Raw genomic sequence first — 18755 nt, forward strand, 5'->3', positions numbered from 1 at the left:
GGCATATGGGATCTTCCCGGACCGGGGCACGAACCTGCGTCCCCTGCATGGGCAGGCGGACTCTCAACCACTGTGCCACCAGGGAAGCCGCTCAGAGAAGCCTTCTTTGACTTCCCTAAAGTAATTCTACCTGTCCTTATCACCTCATCACTCTTTTATCCCTTTATCTTCCTTTATTTTCTTCAGACCACTAACATTCCGTTGCATATTGTTGGGACAGAAAATTTTTCCTTCTACCCTTCTAGATTCTTTGGCTTGTCAGATAATTAAATTGACCGAAGACAGAATAAACAGGAGAAAAACAAATTTCATTTTTGTACGTATGGGAGTCCCATAAAAATCTGAGACCCAAAGGCAGCCAGGCAATTAAAGCTTATGTGCCATCCTGAGCTAAGGAATAGGATGGACCTGGGGCTTCCAAGGGGAAGAGAGAAATTACCAGGAAGACAAGAAGAGCTGTTTGGTAATCAGATGTTTGCCCTGCCATGCAGGTAAGTCTTTCAGATAAAAAGTTATGTCTACTAGGGCTTCCCTTGTGGCGCAGTGGTTGAGAGTCCGCCTGCCGATGCAGGGGACGCGGGTTCGCGTCCCGGTTCGGGTGGATCCCACGTGCCGTGGAGCGGCTGGGCCCGTGAGCCATGGCCGCTGAGCCTGCGCGTCTGGAGCCTGTGCTCCGCGACGGGAGGGGCCGCGGCAGTGAGAGGCCCGTGTACCACAAAAAATATATATATATATGTCTACTAATAGCTCTCTCTCTGGGCCAGGCCACCTACCTAAATTTGTTTAAGCAGTTAAGGGAGAAGTAAAAGTTTTTCTTGAGTCTGCTAGGTTTTGATTGCCTTCAGCTCAAAATAATTCATAGCCCAAAGAGACATATGTTGGGGTGGCATATTCTGCTCCCCTTTAATGTGTACTTGTTTCCTTTTTATTGCCTCCCTCCCCTTCTGTGGTATAATCTCCTAAATGGAAGGGATTTTTTCTGTTTTGTTCACAAAGATACCTTCGGCACCTATTAATTTCAGTGTCTGGAATATAGTAGGAGGTCAATAATTATTGTTGACTGGATGGATAATAAAGAAGGAAAAGAAAACAACATATGCTCAATAGTAAACATGAGAAAAATATATGTAATCTTGGTATATATATATATATATATAAAATCTATGTCTATAGATAGATTAATATATATGTACAGTCTTGGAGAAATTGGATAAAAATGTATAAAGCAATAGCCACATGTTAGTTACATTTTATATCTGTTAAGTCCCAAATATATTAAACATGATAATGTCAAACAAAATACTAGGATAAAATATATATGACTGTGTAATCATGGGTCTTGAGCTGGGAAGGGTCTTTATAAAATGATCCCAGAACAAGCATAAAGGAAAAGAATGGTAGTTGTGAATATCTTAAAATAAAAAGAAAACCAAAATTTTAGAAACAAACTAGGAAAGTATTTGCAGCATATACTATAGACAAAGGATTCACATCTTAATGTAAAAGAGACTTGAAAATTCAAGAAAAAGATGAACATCTCTTTCAAAATAAGCAAAATGTTTAGGCAGGCAATTTACTAAGGAAGAAATGCAGGTAAGGTGGCTGGTAAACATATTAAAATGCCCTACCTCCCGTTAGCATAAAAATGCAAGCTTAATGCAATTCCATCTTCACCTATTATAATGGCCCAAAAGATGATCAGTAAGGTCTAACCCTCAGTGTGGAAGATGCAGAGGGAGAGATACTCAAATACTGGTGATGGCCTGGCAAATTGAGCCTTTCTGGAAGAGTCTTGCAATTATATATACCAATACAAATCTTTAAAATGAGTATAACCATTTATGGTTATAAATGAGTATAACAGTAGTTTTACTTCTCAGAACTTATCATGAGAAAAATGCTAAGGGAATAGGTCAAGATTTAGTTACTGGGATGTTAATAACAATATTGTTTATAGTCACCCTAAATTAGAAACAAACTTAATATCTATCAATTTTGGATTCGTTAAAGTAATCATGGTTTGCCCATGGGATTTATATAGCCATAAAAGCAATTATGAACTAGGTGTTGAAAACTACTCTTAATATTATTAAGGGTGATAATGGACTTTGGTTGTGTTTTCTTTTTACGTTCTTATCTGTTAGGGATGCATTCAGAAATAGGTGAAATGATATCATGTCTTCACTTAGATTGCATTAAAATGACCCACCCTTTGCCATTCCAAAAAAGCATGTGGGTAGGATAGATGAAAAAATAAATCCTGACTCTGGGGGGGTCACTACTCTGTGACTCTGGGCAACTGACTTAACCTCTCTGTGCTACAGCTCCCATGGGACATAGGGCTAATAATAGAACCTATTTCTTTGATTGTTGTGGGGGTTAAATAAGACCGTACAGGTATCAGGCGTCCCAGTGTGCCTGGCGCAGAGTGAGGTAACTTCCGAGGATGTGGAATATGCAAGATCATAGCATGGGCTCAGAAGCACTTGGAGAACTAAAGAGCACCTTAGCCAGCATCACCCTCCAGTTTTTTTTTGTTTTGTTTTGTTTTGCTTTGTTTTTTTGCAGTACGCGGGCCTCTCACTGTTGTGGCCTTTCCCGCTGCGGAGCACAGGCTCCGGATGCGCAGGCTCAGCGGCCACGGCTCACGGGCCCAGCCACTCCGCGGCATGTGGGATCTTCCCGGACCGGGGCACGAACCCGCGTCCCCTGCATCGGCAGGTGCACCCTCAACCAGTGCGCACCAGGGAAGCCCCACCCTCCGGTTTTGAAAGTTTAGCTTCTTTCTTCCAACAGATGCCTGAATTTCAATGGTACCGAATGAGGGAGGCCTGAGTAAGGTATAACATCATTGGGTAGAACCCCCTGCTGCTGGGAGAGAGCCAGAAACCAGCGAAGACAGCTCTTACTGGGTGAGAGTGTATCTGATAGAGAAGAAGAAAAAAAATGCTTCTTTTAAAATTTTGCCAGATGCCTCCCCTGTTGCCTGTAATAACTCAAGAGGCAGTAATGATGGGACAGCAGTAGGGCGAGGAGGCCAGTCCAGAGACTGACTTTGGAACCTGTTCTCAAAGCTGCTGACTCCTTAGGAAGCTCCTACCCACTCTTGGTCTTCCTTCCTGAACATCATTTTCTGGACCTTTACTGCTGAATGCAAAAGACTGGCTGGAATGGGAATTAACTTACAGCTTGGAGAGAACATAGCTGTGTCCCAGGGCCCTGCAGGGAAATTTGTCCTGTAGTTACTTTCCAGCTGAAGTAACCATTCTGAGTCTCTGATCCTTCCCTTTTCCAATCAGGGGGCCATGGCTTAATCAATGAAAAGAATTATAGGGTGGGATGGAAGGTTCGATGAAGTGTAGAGAAATAAAAAACACCTTGATCTGCTTCAAATTAGACTTAATAAAACACAAAGTGCAGTAGGTGAGCCGAGAATGGAAGGAGTCAAAATTATTCTTTTTATCTAAAACATTCAAACTAATCTCCCAAGCACTGGGTAACTAGACAGGCAGTTGTGGCTTCTCGTACAGGCTTTAAAATAAGACACAACCAAGCGAAAGACTTGGTTCTTTTAGTTCTATGTGGTTATGCCATATCCTCAACATGAAATCACTATTTCTTTCAGGAGTGAATACTGATAACTCAACCCAGTTGCCTGTCATAGAAGCTTCTTCATTTTAGTCATTCCCTCCTTTGGACATTTTTTTTTTAATAAGAAGGAAGGTTTCATTTTTACAAATAATCCAGAAATGTGGAGTTTCAAAGCTGTTATCCTATTTCCAGTCCTCCATCCACATGCGCTGTTATTTCAGCCACATCCTTAATGTGTAGGGGATGAGTAACAAGGACCCTGGGAATAGCCAGTGTAAGGAAATTGGTTCAGGAAGGTGTGATTATCCAGAAATACTGATTGTGCTTTTGACTATATAATTAAGGGTAGTATGTTAGTTTTCAAGGGCTGCCATAACAAAGTACCACAGGCCAGGTAGCTTCAACAAACAGAAATTGATTTTCTCACAGCTCTAGAGACTAGAAGTCTGAGATCAAGGTGTCAGCACAGGTGATCTCTTCTGAGGCCTCTCTCCTTGGCTTGTAGATGGCTGTCTTCTCCTTGCAAGACCCATGTCATCTTGGTCTCCCATCTGTGAGCTAATCTCCTCTTCTTCTAAGAACACCAGTCATATTGGATTAAAGCTCACCTAGATAGTCTCATATTACCTTAATTACCTCTTTAAAGGCCTTTTCTCCAAACACAGTCACATTCTGAGGTCCTGGACGGTTAGGACTGCAACATGGGAATTTGGGGAGGACACAATCAACCCATAATGCTCAACCTTGTTTCCCCAAATTCATATCCTTCTCCTATGCAAAACAGATTCACCTATTCAGACTGTACTGGTATCTATTCAAAGTAAAAACTCTTACCTAACTATAATCCCAATCAGATATGAGTGAGACTTGAGTTATGATTTATCCTGAGTCAAAATTCCTTTCTTGCTGTGAATTTGTGAAACCAGAAGACAAGTTATCTGCTTCCAAAATACAATGGACACAGGCATGGGATAGATATTCCCATTCCACAAGGAAGAAATATGAACTAAGGAAGGAGTCATGAGTCCAAGCAAGTCTGAAAATTTCAGGGATTTTCAGGCTCAAGATAATCTATTTTGGCTCAGTGCTCTGTCCTCCAGGCCCACCCTGGTGGCATCCCTGCCTTTTAGGCCCACCAGGACAGTGGCCCAGATTGAACAAACCATGTGGTTTGGGGAGATGAGCAGTAGAATTGAAGAGACACTAGATATGGCTTTATTCAACAACCAGCTCTGTGACTTTGAACATGACATTCAAAGTCTCAGCATCATGGTTTCCTCGTCTGTAAAATGAGATGGCTACCAACTCTAGGCTCTTTTTTATCTCTAAAATTACTTAGTTTGATAGAAAACATTAGCCTTCTTTTTTGACAATCTCTGTTCCCAAAAGAGGATAGATGGATAATGCTCAATGATTTTGAATATAAAAGTGCAATAATATTTAGGGCACACTTATCTGTCTACAGAGATCACTAACACGATTTTTACAGAATAGTAAAAGAAGAATGGCCATTTTTCAATATTCCTAATCAAGTAGTAAATCACTAAAGCTTGAAACTCAATTTGAAGACATGCTTAATACAGTAAAATGCAGACTTTTAGGTTTTGATCCAAGAATATGAAGTTCAGGTGCCTAGTTACAGACATGGCAAATACGGTAGCTCAAATCGCCACTGTGGAGAAATACTCTGAATAACCAAATCCTTTCCTGCAAATCTGGGGAAAATTATATTTCCAGTGACACTTGGTCCATCCTTCAGCAGCTAATTGCCTACTCATTCAGTAGTTCTCCAGTTCTCCAGTTAAAATCCTTAGTATTTTGTCTTTAAGTTACAGGCAGAAATGGTTTCAGCAGGGAAATTAGAAAAAAAACAATGCAGAGGAGTTAAAATGAGAGCTGATTCATGCAATTAGAAAAATGTGACTCAGCAGGAAATAAAACTAAATTATAAGAACGCTGAGGTTAGCAAGTCTCACAGGCTCAGTGCATCAGAGCCCTGTCGTCTCATTAGGTAGCAAATTGTGCCAATGAATTAATTCACATCGTCATTACTCACTAGTATTAAAAGAACCTCAAGAAAGTCCCTTCAGCAGCTTCAGCCGTCCACATTTCTGAAAGTTTAGATCCATCTTCATTCCAAGTATTCCATCAAGTAGACTCTAAGCCATAAGCTAAGATCGGTCACTCCTAAAACTGAGCATTGGGTTGGGGGTCATTTGTATCTGGGTGATCGTGCATATTATAGGAGGTCTACAGGTAACTGGGATTATTGAATATTAGAGACAAGAAAAAATTTTGTCATTGTCCAACCCAGTATTGTCACTTAATGGACAGACCTCAGGTTCAGGAAAGTCACCCAAGTCATCCAGAAGACATAGCAAGTCGTCTTCCACTACGTTCAACACTCTCCCAACTAAACGGATTTTGAGTGTACCACAGAATGCAAAGGATTTTGTCTTTTGTGGGTCGGAGGGAGGTGGTGGGTTTTTTTCATTATGGAAAGGATATATCTGACAGTTCTTCATCTCTATAGAGGCCAGAAGAAGAGAAGGGAAGGTTTTAGCCAAAGTGTGTTTAATTTAAGAAAAATATATATATATTCAACAAAGCTCATGCATGTATTGTGTATATATATATATATGCATATACACATATATGTGTGTGTGTATACTCAACACTGCTCATGTGTGTATGTGTATGCATTAGTGAATATTTGAACATGCTTTATAAAAATGTTCAGTCAGTTTTCAGGCCTGGAAAAAACACTTTTAATTTTGCTAAAATGATTATTCAATATAAAAGGCAAGTAGGGAGGGGGGGAAGTTGCATTTGGAATAAACACACTATGGCTTGAGTTTGCTTGTGTCCCTTTTTTCGCGTTGTACTCTAGGACAGTATCAGAGTTGTTTTAGAGATTAAATGGCTGACATTGAAAGTGCTCACATACATGCCTGGCAACCTGGAGGTAATTAACTGTTTCCCACAAGACACATAGTCCTTTGTGAATGGATGTTTTCATCCATGGTGTAGCAGGTATCATTACTTCATTCTTTTTATTGCTGAAAAATATCCCATCGTATGGATATACCACATTTATTTATCCATCAGTTGATAAACATTTGGATTGTTTCCATATTCTATTATAAATAACATTGATATGAATATTCATGTACAAGTTTTTTTTGTAGAAAATGTTTTCATTTCTCTTGGGGATATTTCTAGGAGTAAAATTGCTGGGTCATATGGTAACTCTGTGCTCCCAATGTGACTGCACCATTTTACATTCCCACCACCAGCGTGAAAGAATTCTGATCTTTTCACATACTTACCAACATTTGTACTGTCTGTCTTTTTTGTTATAGCCATAGTGGTGGATGTGAAGTGATATCTCATTGTGGTTTTGATTATCATACTGTTACCAAGCAGTACCCTGTGGGGCTCCAGGGCACAAAAGCCTTCCTGTGTCCCGTATTTCTTGATTACAGGAAATAGGCTTCATTCAGCCTCCATGCCCTTCCCTGAGTTCCAAAGGGCAGGTTCAAACAGTTGCTAATTAGGGAAGGGAGAGGATGTGGAGACAAGGGAGGAACAGTCAAAAGAAACAATAGTGCAGCCTTGGGGCAGGGTCCTGGTTCCCCCTCAAGGAATACACATAACAATATTTTTGAGCTGTTTTGCAGATACTGAAACCCCCACCAGGTGGGAGAAATTAACAGGTATACTGCCCATAAGCAGGTAGACCCCAGACCTGGTTGAAACCAGAAGGTTTCTAAGCAATTTTCTCTTCTCCAGGACTCTATCTGTTATCTGGACTTTCAGTTCTGTGTTCTCAATTCAAGGAGCCTACTATGTTTCACCTGATTTCCTCTCCTTATTTTAAGTGGTGGATGCTCTCTCAAGGCTCTAAGCTTGGGCATTTACAAGGTTCATTTCATTTGTTTCCCATCTCTTGGGAATCACTATTTCTCATTGTTGATGTCCAGCGTCTTAAAAACTATTGCTTCATATATAGTCTGTTTTTGTCTTTTGGTTGTTTCAAGCAGAGAATAAATCTAGTCCCTGTTATTTCATTTTGGTTAGAAGTGGAAGTCTGGAGAACATACTTTTAAAACTTACAGGAAATGGAATGAAATCTTAAATATCATCTGGCATCTTTCACAAGGAAATTAAATAAAACAAAATTCTATGTAAAAAGAGAAGATGAGATTGAGATGATAAAAGAGCTGACAGTGTTAAAAAATTCAGAGAAAAAAAAGCCACGATAACTTTTTTAAAATAAACATTGTTTTTAAGAACAATATTAGGTTTACAGAAAGATTGCAAAGACGGTACAAGGAGTTCCCATATATACCACGCCCAGTGTTCCCTATTATTAACACAACATTATACAGTACATTTGTCACAATTAATGCACCAGTATCAATACATTAGTATTAAGTAAAGCTCCTAATTTATTTGGATTTCTTTAGGCTTTACCTATTGTCCATTTTATGTTTCAGGACCCCACAATAATTTTAGTTGTCATGTCTCACTCAGCTCCTCTTGGCTGAGACAGCTTCTAAGACTTTCCTTGTTTTGATGACTTTGACAGTTTTGAGGAGTACTGGTCAGATATTTTATAGAATCGGTTGGAATTTAGTTGATATTTTTCCTCATGATTAGACAAAGGTTATGTGTTTTGGAGAGGAAGACCACAAAGATAAAGTGCCTTTTTCATCACATCAAGAAAAGAAACTATCGGGCTTCCCTGGTGGTGCAGTGGTTGAGAGTCCGCCTGCCGATGCAGGGGACACGGGTTCGTGCCCCGGTCCGGGAAGATCCCATGTGCCGCGGAGCGGCTGGGCCCGTGAGCCATGGCCGCTGAGCCTGCGCGTCAGGAGCCGGGAGAGGCCACAGCAGTGAGAGGCCCGCGTACTGCAAAAAAAAAAAAAAAAAAAAAAGAAACTATCACCACAATTTTTGACTGTTGATATTGACTTTGTTCACCTGACTGAGGTAGCGCTCATCAGACTTCTCCACTGCAAAGTTCTTTTTGTGCCCCCCCACGCCCCCATCCATACTACACTCTCTGGAAGGAAGTCACTATGCACAGCCCACACTCAGGGAATGGGGATTTATGGTCCACCTCTTGAAGGCAGAGTATCTAGATAAATTATTTGGAATTCTTCTGCATAGGTGATTTGTCTATTTTTCCACATTTACTTATTTTTTAAGTCATTTACTGAGATCAGTGTGAACTCATAGATATTTATTTTATACTTGGGTTATAATCCAGTACTGCTTTATTTTTTATTTTATTGCTCAAATGTTCTGGCTTTGGTCATTGGAACTTCTTTAAGTTGGCTCCTCTCTTCCTTTGGCATACCCCCATCATTGCAGATTCTAGGACTTACTTTCTGGCACTACAAGTTGCTCCAGACACATCTTGCATATTTCCTACCCCTGTCCACGAATCAACTACTTCTTCAAAGAGCCCTGGTTTCTTTTATTGGAGAAAGGTATTAGAAACCAAGATCTGGGCATGAGGTATGCTCATTGCCACTGGGAAGTCATGTCTTCTAGGCCCCCTCAGTTGACAGAGCAAGAAAATATATGCGTGTATACTGACCCGGGTATATACACATTTCTGTAAATATTTCCACATCTGTATCTGTATTAAGGTAAGTATGAGTTCATACTGATACCTGTAATTCTAATCCATTACCAAATGGACCATTCTAGCATCCTTCCTTTGTTTATCTATAACCTCCTGCTCCATCAGTGAGAAATCTGGCTCCCACCATACACCATTCATTTACTTAATTGTTCAGCTCCAGTATACATGTATAGTGTATGGGAATTGTTAACTAGTACCTCAAGGGAAACAAATTTATCACTGCTTATGTGCAGTTCCTTTTGCTTGTAGTCTTATAGACTCCAATTATTTCCACAGGTAGTTAGGTTACAGCCTTTTCCCCACCTCCCTTCATCGAGGTTGGTTATATGTTTGTAGTACAACTAGATTATCTTGTCACATTCATCATTCCATCTTGGATCCCCTGAATAACTTTTTAAATACTTTAGATGCAGCGAATAACGGAATCAACACAGTATCAAATAGAATAAATGATAAAAACTTGAAAAATTTTCTCAGGTTGCTGAGGCAAATGCCAAAAACATGAAAATGATCAGAAAAGAAAGCATTACCCAAAATAATTAAGCTCAAGTAAATCCCCATAACAAAGAAAATTTTGAAAGAAATAATAGTAAGAAGTTTTTCTATGGTACACTAAAACATATTTTTAAAATCATAATAATTATAATTGTGTAGTAAAGATATATGAATAGACTAAAAGCTCAATAGAATAAAACACAGAGTACAGAAACTAATCTAAAAATATATCAGAATTTAACTTAATATGAAGGTGGCACTTGAAATCAGCCTCTTCTGATATTCTTTCAGGGTCTATTCTCACACACCAATCTTCCATCGTATCTTCTTCAAATGAAGTCATTGCTATAAAAAGCACTGTTCTTCAGGGGTTTGTTCATGGGCTATGCTGGCCTTGGCCACACAGACTGGTTTGGCTGATGTATGAATGCCTAACTCCTTTGTATAATTGGTCCCCAAAGGTGGTGACCAACTATCCCTATCACTGCCCAAAGAGGCTGAGCAAACCTGTTTCTGGTTAGAGTAACTGTAATAGGGAAGAGAACTTGATGCAACTGATAATTCAGACAATATAAGTTCACAAGCCTCTAGTGAGAGGAAGCATTTGTGATAAACTTCAGCTAGAAAGCCTGGAGTGCAGAAAGCATGAGACTGTCCCTGGTGAAAATGATCTAGTCTTGGTCAGCTGCAGCAAAGCTCTAGCACAGTTTGCTGAAGTTCAAAACCAAACTTAAGAGGAGCTGGGCTGCAGATCAAGAAATCAAGGCAGATGCCTACACATATAGAGTAAGTCAACTGAGGCACTGAATACCAGGAATGAGGCAGCAGAACTACTTCTGGTCTCAGATTGGTAGAGCCTGGGGCTGGCTGAGCCTTTTTGAGGATTAAATGCCCGTAGCTGGCAACGTTGGAGATTGCAGGTATTATGTAAACAATACCTTGGAAATGGGTTGAATAAATAAAGGTTGATAAACAAAAGAAGGGGATATATGTAGAGAGATAAAAAGCCACTGCAGAGAGTGTACCTTGCGATTTCTTCAGCAGATGTGTTCATAACATCACTATTTTTGTAACTCACTCTGAGCGCGGTCTGGGTGAGAAATTGATCAGCTGTAGTCTCATAAGAAAAGTGAACATGTTTAGCTGATTTCTCTTAGGGTGGGGTTTCTCAAAGTAGGAACCCTGTACCCCTGGATGATGTGTCATGTACCATTTCTTCATATCCCTGAAGCTGATCACGATGCCCATACCCCGCCTCCTCTTTTTTTGGTCACTAGGAAGGTGCTGAAAGGAGTAGACTTGTCAAAGTCAAATTTGAAAGATTCATAATTTAGCCTTTGGCCAGGACTGCTGTTTTCATGTGTGAGCCAAGAATAAACCTAAATCAGACAAATGCCACTTTTTGAAGCCAAGAAATTTTAGAATCACTACCAGAGCATAATTCTAGAAAATACAAATTCTCCTTTGCTGTCATATTTCTGTTGATGCTTCGTGTTTCATATTCACATTGTGTGTGTGTCTGTATATGTAAGAGTGAGACTAAATACACTAACCTGTGTCCTGCAGCAGCTGCCTCCTTGATTCTTTGACGTGAGCTCCCAGATGAAGCCACCTTAATAGTTTTGATTTCATCTATACACCCATCCCCTCCAGTTTTTCACTTTCCAAGAAGCGCCTAAAGCTTACTTATGATGTAAATAACTTCTACTCTCTAAAAGGAAGCTAACATCAATAGAGCACCAACACTTCATCCAACTCTAAAGATCAAGATGATACTATCGTTAATTTCATAAACTTTTAGGAAAACTAATTTGTTTATGATCTCACAGCTCTTAACTGACAGAAACAATTTTTGAGTATAAGAGTGTGGCTCCCAACACACTTGTTCTTTCTACAGATTCTCATGTTAGTGCTAAAAGGTAGAATTCTTTTTGAGCTGTAGGGGGAACAATATGTGCCTTACAAATAACCCCCAAAACACAAGAGTCAATCAAACACAACCTAACCAATTCAGCAGAACTTTTCCAGCAACACTTTGTTCATACATGCTAAGAGGAAAACAGAGGGAAAAAATTAGATTTCTTCAAAAATGCATTCAGCCCCAATCTAATTCATCCTTGTCCATTTTTAGAACTTGGTGCTGCTTGGAGGGAAAGAGAGGGTATTGGTCCATGAATATGGAATGCTCAGTTAGAGGAAAGTTAATTAGAACATTGATGGTTTACACCTATATTTCAGCAACCATAATTTTTTAAAGCACATTAAAATCACTGAGAAATGTGATCTTTAAACATTACCAACTTAGAAATGAACAACATCAAAGAATCAGAATTTTTAATATTTTATACACCCTTAGAAACTATCTTAGCTAATGATTTTCAAACCCATGGAACCCTTAGGATTCTATGGAAGAAGTCCTCCAGGACCTTGGGAGGGACCAGGGGGTCAAGGAGTGTCAGAGGAAAGTAAGTGGGCCACCAAAGATTTTTGGGGGGGAGGGAAAGAAGAGAAAAATGTTGCTTAGCTTAAAGAAGTCTTTTCTCGTTAGTACTCACTAGTAACAAAATCCTAATCATACTTGAGATGACAAGGTACCCGGCTCAGAAGACTACATTTCCCATGCTCCGTCACAGAGATGAAGATCTAGCCAATGAGATGTCAGCAGAACTATTACATGAGACTTCTGGGAAGACTCCTTGAAAGGTAGGGCCACCCTTTGGTTCTCCCTTGCTTCCCCTGCTCTGGCTTGGAATGTGCAGGTGATGCCTAGAGTTCCAAGTCTCACCTTGAGCTCTAGGGGACACTGGAGACAGAAACCATGCATTGAGGATGACGCAACTCAAAGTGAAGAACTTCAGTTGAGGATGTTAGTATGAAGCCGTCATACTATAGCAGGTCCCAGACTGCCTATTTCCAGACCTATTTTAAGAGTGAAGCATAAAATTCTGTCCTGCTCAAGCCAGTATTCATTTCTGTCAGTTACCACCAAATGCAATTCCTAGTGATCAACCACATTTAACATATTAAAAATCAGAGGTCCTAAGAATTGCCTTTGAGGAGTCAGTTCTAAAGAAGTTAAACATTTATCCACTGTTCTTTTCGGAATACCAGTTTGAATAACTTCCCAACCACCTGGGTGTTCTTTTTTTTGTTTTTTGGGTTTTTTTTTGCGGTACGCGGGCCTTTCACTGTTGTGGCCTCTCCCGTTGCGGAGCACAGGCTCCGGACGCGCAGGCTCAGCGGCCATGGCTCACGGGCCCAGCCGCTCCACGGCATGTGGGATCCTCCCGGACCGGGGCACGAACCCACGTCCCCCGCATCGGCAGGCGGACTCTCAACCACTGCGCCACCAGGGAAGCCCTGGGTGTTCTTAATAAAGAAGCTGTGACCATCTATAAACACGTGCTCATATTTCAAAACAAATTTTACAGCAAGAAAAGGAATTTTTATAAGCAGTTCTGTGAAATTAAGCCCTATAAGCTTATTTTCAGAAACAAGTTAAATTAGTTGACCATGAAAATAAACACATAAGTTGAAATAATTAAAATAGTAAAAAATTAGTTGACCATGAAAATAAACACATAAGTTGAAATAATTAAAATAGTAAAAAATACTATAAAAAATACTATTACATTAAGTCAAGGTATGTTTACTTTTGGACAAAGCCTCACAAAAACTTTAGAAGAAGAAATGTATATAAACTGCCCATGAAAATTAGCTATAAAGTTAAAAAACAGTAGGAAAATACATAGTATTTTGAGTTAAGAGAGGAAGTATTCAAACAGTGTACTACTGTGAATACGTCTTTTTTCAAGGATGTTGAAAGAGATTTTGAATTTGGTTTTGAAGTAAGGATTATGAAAAAGAGTCTAGTAAGTATTCCTGCTCACCTGTCAAGGTGAAAGCTTGACTCCACACAATGTAATGTCTATTAATCCCCTTTTATTTGTAAAATATATAAAAATTTTATGTAAAATATAGAAGAAATAAAATTAAATCCTTTCTACTCTACATTTCACAAAAAAAATGGCCAATAAAGCTCCATGGCCTTTCTGTTTTGGTTTGATTTTGCTCTGAGGGGTTGTTTGAAGGAATATTTACATCTCTAGATCAAAATTTCTTAACCTTGGCACTGCTGACATTTGGACAAGATGATTCCTTGTGGTGGGCTGTCCTGTGTATCATGGGATGTTTAGCAGTATCCCTGGCCTCTACCCACTGGATGCCAGTAGCACCACTCCCCACACAGTCATTTTGTCTGGAGACAAAAATGTCTCCAGACATTGCCAGAAGTTCCAAGTGGAGAACACCCACTCTCCATTGAGGACCACTGTTTAGGCTGTGTTTTACTTTAATCAGGGGCTTCCCTGGTGGCGCAGTGGTTGGGAGTCCGCCTGCCGATGCAGGGGACACGGGTTCGTGCCCCGGTCCGGGAAGATCCCGCATGCCGCGGAGCGGCTGGGCCCGTGATCCGTGGCCGCTGAGCCTGCGCGTCCGGCGCGTGTGCTCCGCGACGGGAGAGGCCACAGCAGTGAGAGGCCCGTGAACCAAAAAAAAAAAAAAAAAAAAAGGTTAGAGAGCTTGCCTGATGCTAAGCATGTTGGAAGCAGGAAAAGAATGAAATAAGATTCCAAGCCCTTCTTCTGCCAATTCTGTAAAACCCGTTCTCTTAGAGGAGTTAGCAGAGATGACTTGGAGAGGCTCACCAGCCATGTGCTCTTCCCAGGCAAGGGTCCTTTCCTCTCTGCTGAGGCCCTGACAATTTAGTGTTTCTTATGGCCAAGTTGTCCTGTAACCGAGTCCAAGCTTGCTCTGCTGGCCACACGACAGGCCAATAAATCGGGAGACCAGGCGCTGAGGCAAGGAATAGCGACTTTATTGGGAAAGCCAGCAGACTGAGAAGATGGCAGACTAGTGTCTCAGAAAAACATCTTATCAGGGTCTGAACGTCAGTTTCTTTTATAGAACAGAGAGGGGGAGGAGGTGAGGAAGTGAAGTAAAAAGGCCACTTACCTTGCAAAATACCTCCTGCTTGGTCTGCAGAGAAGAAGGGAATGTGTTAATTTCATCTGTTCTGCAGCCATTCACAGGTGGGCAGGGTCAGATTGTCTCCCACTGAGCTGAACAAAGGCACTTTAGTTTAACCTACAGGCAGAGGATCAGGGTTCCCTCAGGCAGGCCATTATGTATGATTATAATAACAAAAGCAACTAAAAGCAAAGCTTAAAGTAAAAGAAATATATCCAGCATCTGTCAGAATTGGCTCTTCCTTATTACAGTCCTGGGCACGGTTATTGCAAAGAAACCCTCTCCCTGCTGGTAACTGGTGTCTACCTACTACTCCTTGTTTGGCCTTGGCCTACTACTCTACCTACTACTCCCTTTGGCCTTGAGGTCACTTTCTGGCAGGGAAGGAAATAAGGTCTAAATACTGTAGAGGAGCAAAAAACTTTCCTGTACCCTTCTAGGCATTTCTGGCTGGTCTAAGAATGATATTGACATGAGACAGATTAACAGAAAAAAAATCAAATTTAATTACATGCATACATGAAGGGGATATATATATATCTCCTATTTAAAATAAATTAATAACTTTTTAAGCCTCCCCTTAATCCCACATCTCTCTCTGCTTCCATTCATCTGCTTCTCCTGTTCACAGACCAATTTCCTAGTCACGTTCTACACTCACTGTTTCCTTCCTCCCCATTCACTCACCCCTCCACCAGCTCCAATATGGCCTTTGTCCCTGTTTTTCTATAAGAAAAGCATTTACTAAAGTCCTGAGTGACTTGTAGGCTTCAAAATGCACTGGACATTTTTCAGCTCTCATCTTATTTAACCTTTAATCAGCGTTTGACACTGCTTTTCTCTCCTTTTTGAAACACCCACTGTCCTTGCTTCCATGACAACCTATTCTCCCGGTCTTTCCTACTGGTTCGACCTTCTCACGGCCTTTGTAGGCTCATCCCCTACTTGGCCGTTCCATTCTCGCAATGCTCAAGGCTCAGCCCTAGGCATCCTTCTCTTCTCTCTCTGTCCCCCTCCCTGCATGTTCTCACCCTTGCTCATGGCTTCATTTGGCCGTGCTCATATCTATACACCAATGATTCTCAATGTCTATCTTTTGACCAGTTCTACCTTTTATACATTGGATCCTTACGTACAACTATCTACTTGAAATCTCTACATGGACTTCTCAAGGATATCTCAGGCTTAACAAGTCCAAGATCAAATTCTTGATCTTCCATGCTGTCCAAACCTGTTTATGTTCCAGGATTCCTGTATTGGAATGACACCAGCCCTCCACTTCATCTCATACCATACTTCACCTTATTCTCTGGCTTTGGATCGTATTCGCTCTCCATATGGACCATGATGTTGTCCCCAAAAGGCATGTTGTTCTCTCTGTCTTGAATACTCCCCTTGCTGTCCTCTTCTAAACTTGGACTCATCATCTTTCAGATCTCCACTCAGCATTGCTCTGCAGGGAGTTTTTCCTGATATCTCAATATATGTGGGACTCATCTGATATCTGCTCTCGTAGAACCATGCTCCCTTTGCTTCATGTAATTACATGTCCATCAGTCAGTGTCTGACTTCTTTGGATTGTAAACTTCATGAAGGCAGGGGCCCCATCTGTTTTTAATCTCCATTTTACTCCAGGGCCAATATTTTTGGAATGAATACATGAATGAATCAAAAACAAGAGAAAATTGCTTTCTCACACTGAGTTGTTTGCCTTTCCTCATTATTTATAGTGTTTTCACATACTGACTTTCTCATTTTTATGAAATCGAATGGGTCCATCTTTCTTACTTTAAGACCGTTTTTCAGATGGCCTTTGCCATCCCAAGATTACATAAATATTCACCAAAATTTTCTTCCAGTACTTTTATGATTTCATTTGCAAGGTTTAATTCTTAAATCCATCTGGAATTTATTTCCAAAAGCAATGAAATAGTGCCAGCTATTTTATTTAGAGCCAATTTTTCCTAAATTGAAAATTTCAGCTATAAGCGGTAGTGTGATGTCATTAAAGATAATAGGATTTGGAATCAGAAGTCCTGGATTTAAGTTCAGCTCCCTCGCTTACTGTGCAAATTTTAGCAAGTCATTTGATCTCTTTGAGAAATCAGAAAGCTTTATGAGAGGAGGACTCAAGGGAAGAGACATTTCAGAAATCCTCATGAGGAAGATGGCCATTGAAGGGGAAAGGGAAGGGAAGGACAGACTAATGGTTAAGAGCATGTTTGAGTCAGACTGTCTGGGTGTCAATCACTATGCTCCTTTACCATCTGTCAAACAGGACAACAACTGAAACCTTCTTTATATGGTTTATTGTGAGGGCTACACAAATTAATGAATGTAAAGCACTTAGACCAGAGTCTGGATCTTGGTAGTGGTAGTAATAAGCAATGGTCCTTATACAAAAGGGATGCCATTATTTCAGTGAGGATAACAGAGAAGATGTCTTTTTCATACTCTTGAAGAAACTAGGAAGGAACACTGTCAGGGTGTACTCCATAATGAGCTAATAGGAACAGTAAAGAAATGAAGTCGAAACATCAGCTTACTGGCAATACAACCAAAAGCAACTCTCTCTCAGGTCTAATTTCATGTTCTTCTTGCAAATCTGTTGCCTGTGGTATATTTTTATTTTTTTAATTAATTTTTATTGGAATATAGTTGATTTACAATGTTGTGTTAGTTTTGGTTGTACAGCAAAGTGAATCAGTTATACATGTACATGTCTTATTAGTTATCTATTTTATATTTAGTCACGTGTATATGTCAAACCTAATCTCCCAATTTATCCCTCTCCCACCCCTTTCCCCCTTGGTAACTATAAGTTTGTTTTCTACATCTTTGACTCTATTTCTGTTTTGTAAATAGGTTAATTTGTACCATTTTTTTAGATTCCACATATAAGCTGTGGTATATTTTTAACACAAGCAGAATAACCTTTCATGTTTTCCAGTTTAAGGGAGTAGGTTTATTAAATTCAGTAAATTATTAAGTCGAAGGTTATAAAAACCAAGTCCTTTGACATGGACAGATTTTAATAATATCACTGGATATGAATATTTTTCAAAAAGAACTGATAAATGTGTCACATAGTGTAAGTGAGCGAGTGAGTGGGGGAGAAGTGTTACCTCATATGCCCAATCATAATGAATTTTTCATTACCATTTTGGTCCCCAAAACGCAGGAGTAACCAGAGAGGTGGCATGTTTTAACTGCACAGTATCACAGAATAATAAACACGAAACCACGATTTTCACCTCTCCTTTCCTTTCTGAATATTTCCTTAGGTTGCAGACCCTGATATGGCCTAACCTCACATCAAAACAGTCATGGCCAGGCCAAGACATGTGGTGTCCAGAAAGCGATTTCAATGATGAATGGAATTATGTGTCTCTTTCATTGAGTTCAAAATAAGGGATTTATTACTTGCACAGAGTTTAACACTGTAGCTCATTTGGAATAGCTTATCATTTTACAGTTTGTCACATAACTATATAACATCAGTCACTCAACTAAGGATAAAATAAATCTGTTTTATTGGTTTTTGTTTTGGAGTTTTTTGTTTTATTTGTTTTTGCTTTCATGCTGGAAAAAAAAAGTGTTTTTATTTTCTGATGTGTTCACTTTCATATTAGAAATATTTTCAACTGGCAAGTTCCCACAGAGAATTCAGGTGCTCATTTGACATCAATGATTATAAATACCGTAGTTTAGTCATTTTATAAAAATTATAAAATATAATTTTATATTGTATTATATATATTATGTATACACTATAGTAAAATTTATAAACAGAATTCCTGTTAGCAGTTTTTCTATAATGTATTGAATCAGAGAAGCAGCAGTTATTGGAAACTTCAAAATAAAATAATTTTTTCCCACATGTATCTACCCCCCTCCTCCATCACCGGTTCAGTGAGTAGGGTTGGAGGTGGAGCAGGGAGCAGGTGTGAGTTGTGGTTAAAAAAAGCCACCCGGGCTCCCCTTC

General features: G+C 39.9%; 1 long non-coding RNA gene across 1 annotated transcript in view; it reads left to right on the forward strand.

Annotated features, from left to right (window-relative positions):
- The first annotated feature begins 2444 nt into the window (after positions 1 to 2444).
- The window catches only part of LOC125964890 (uncharacterized), a 34342-nt gene continuing 18031 nt past the window's right edge, over positions 2445 to 18755 (forward strand). Inside the window, exon 1 of the long non-coding RNA XR_007478221.1 lies at positions 2445 to 2721. This is a non-coding gene — a long non-coding RNA (uncharacterized LOC125964890). The remainder of the gene's footprint in view (positions 2722 to 18755) is intronic.

Source organism: Orcinus orca, chromosome 6 (genome assembly GCF_937001465.1).
Source record: "Orcinus orca chromosome 6, mOrcOrc1.1, whole genome shotgun sequence".
NCBI classification, from domain to species: Eukaryota; Metazoa; Chordata; class Mammalia; order Artiodactyla; family Delphinidae; genus Orcinus; species Orcinus orca.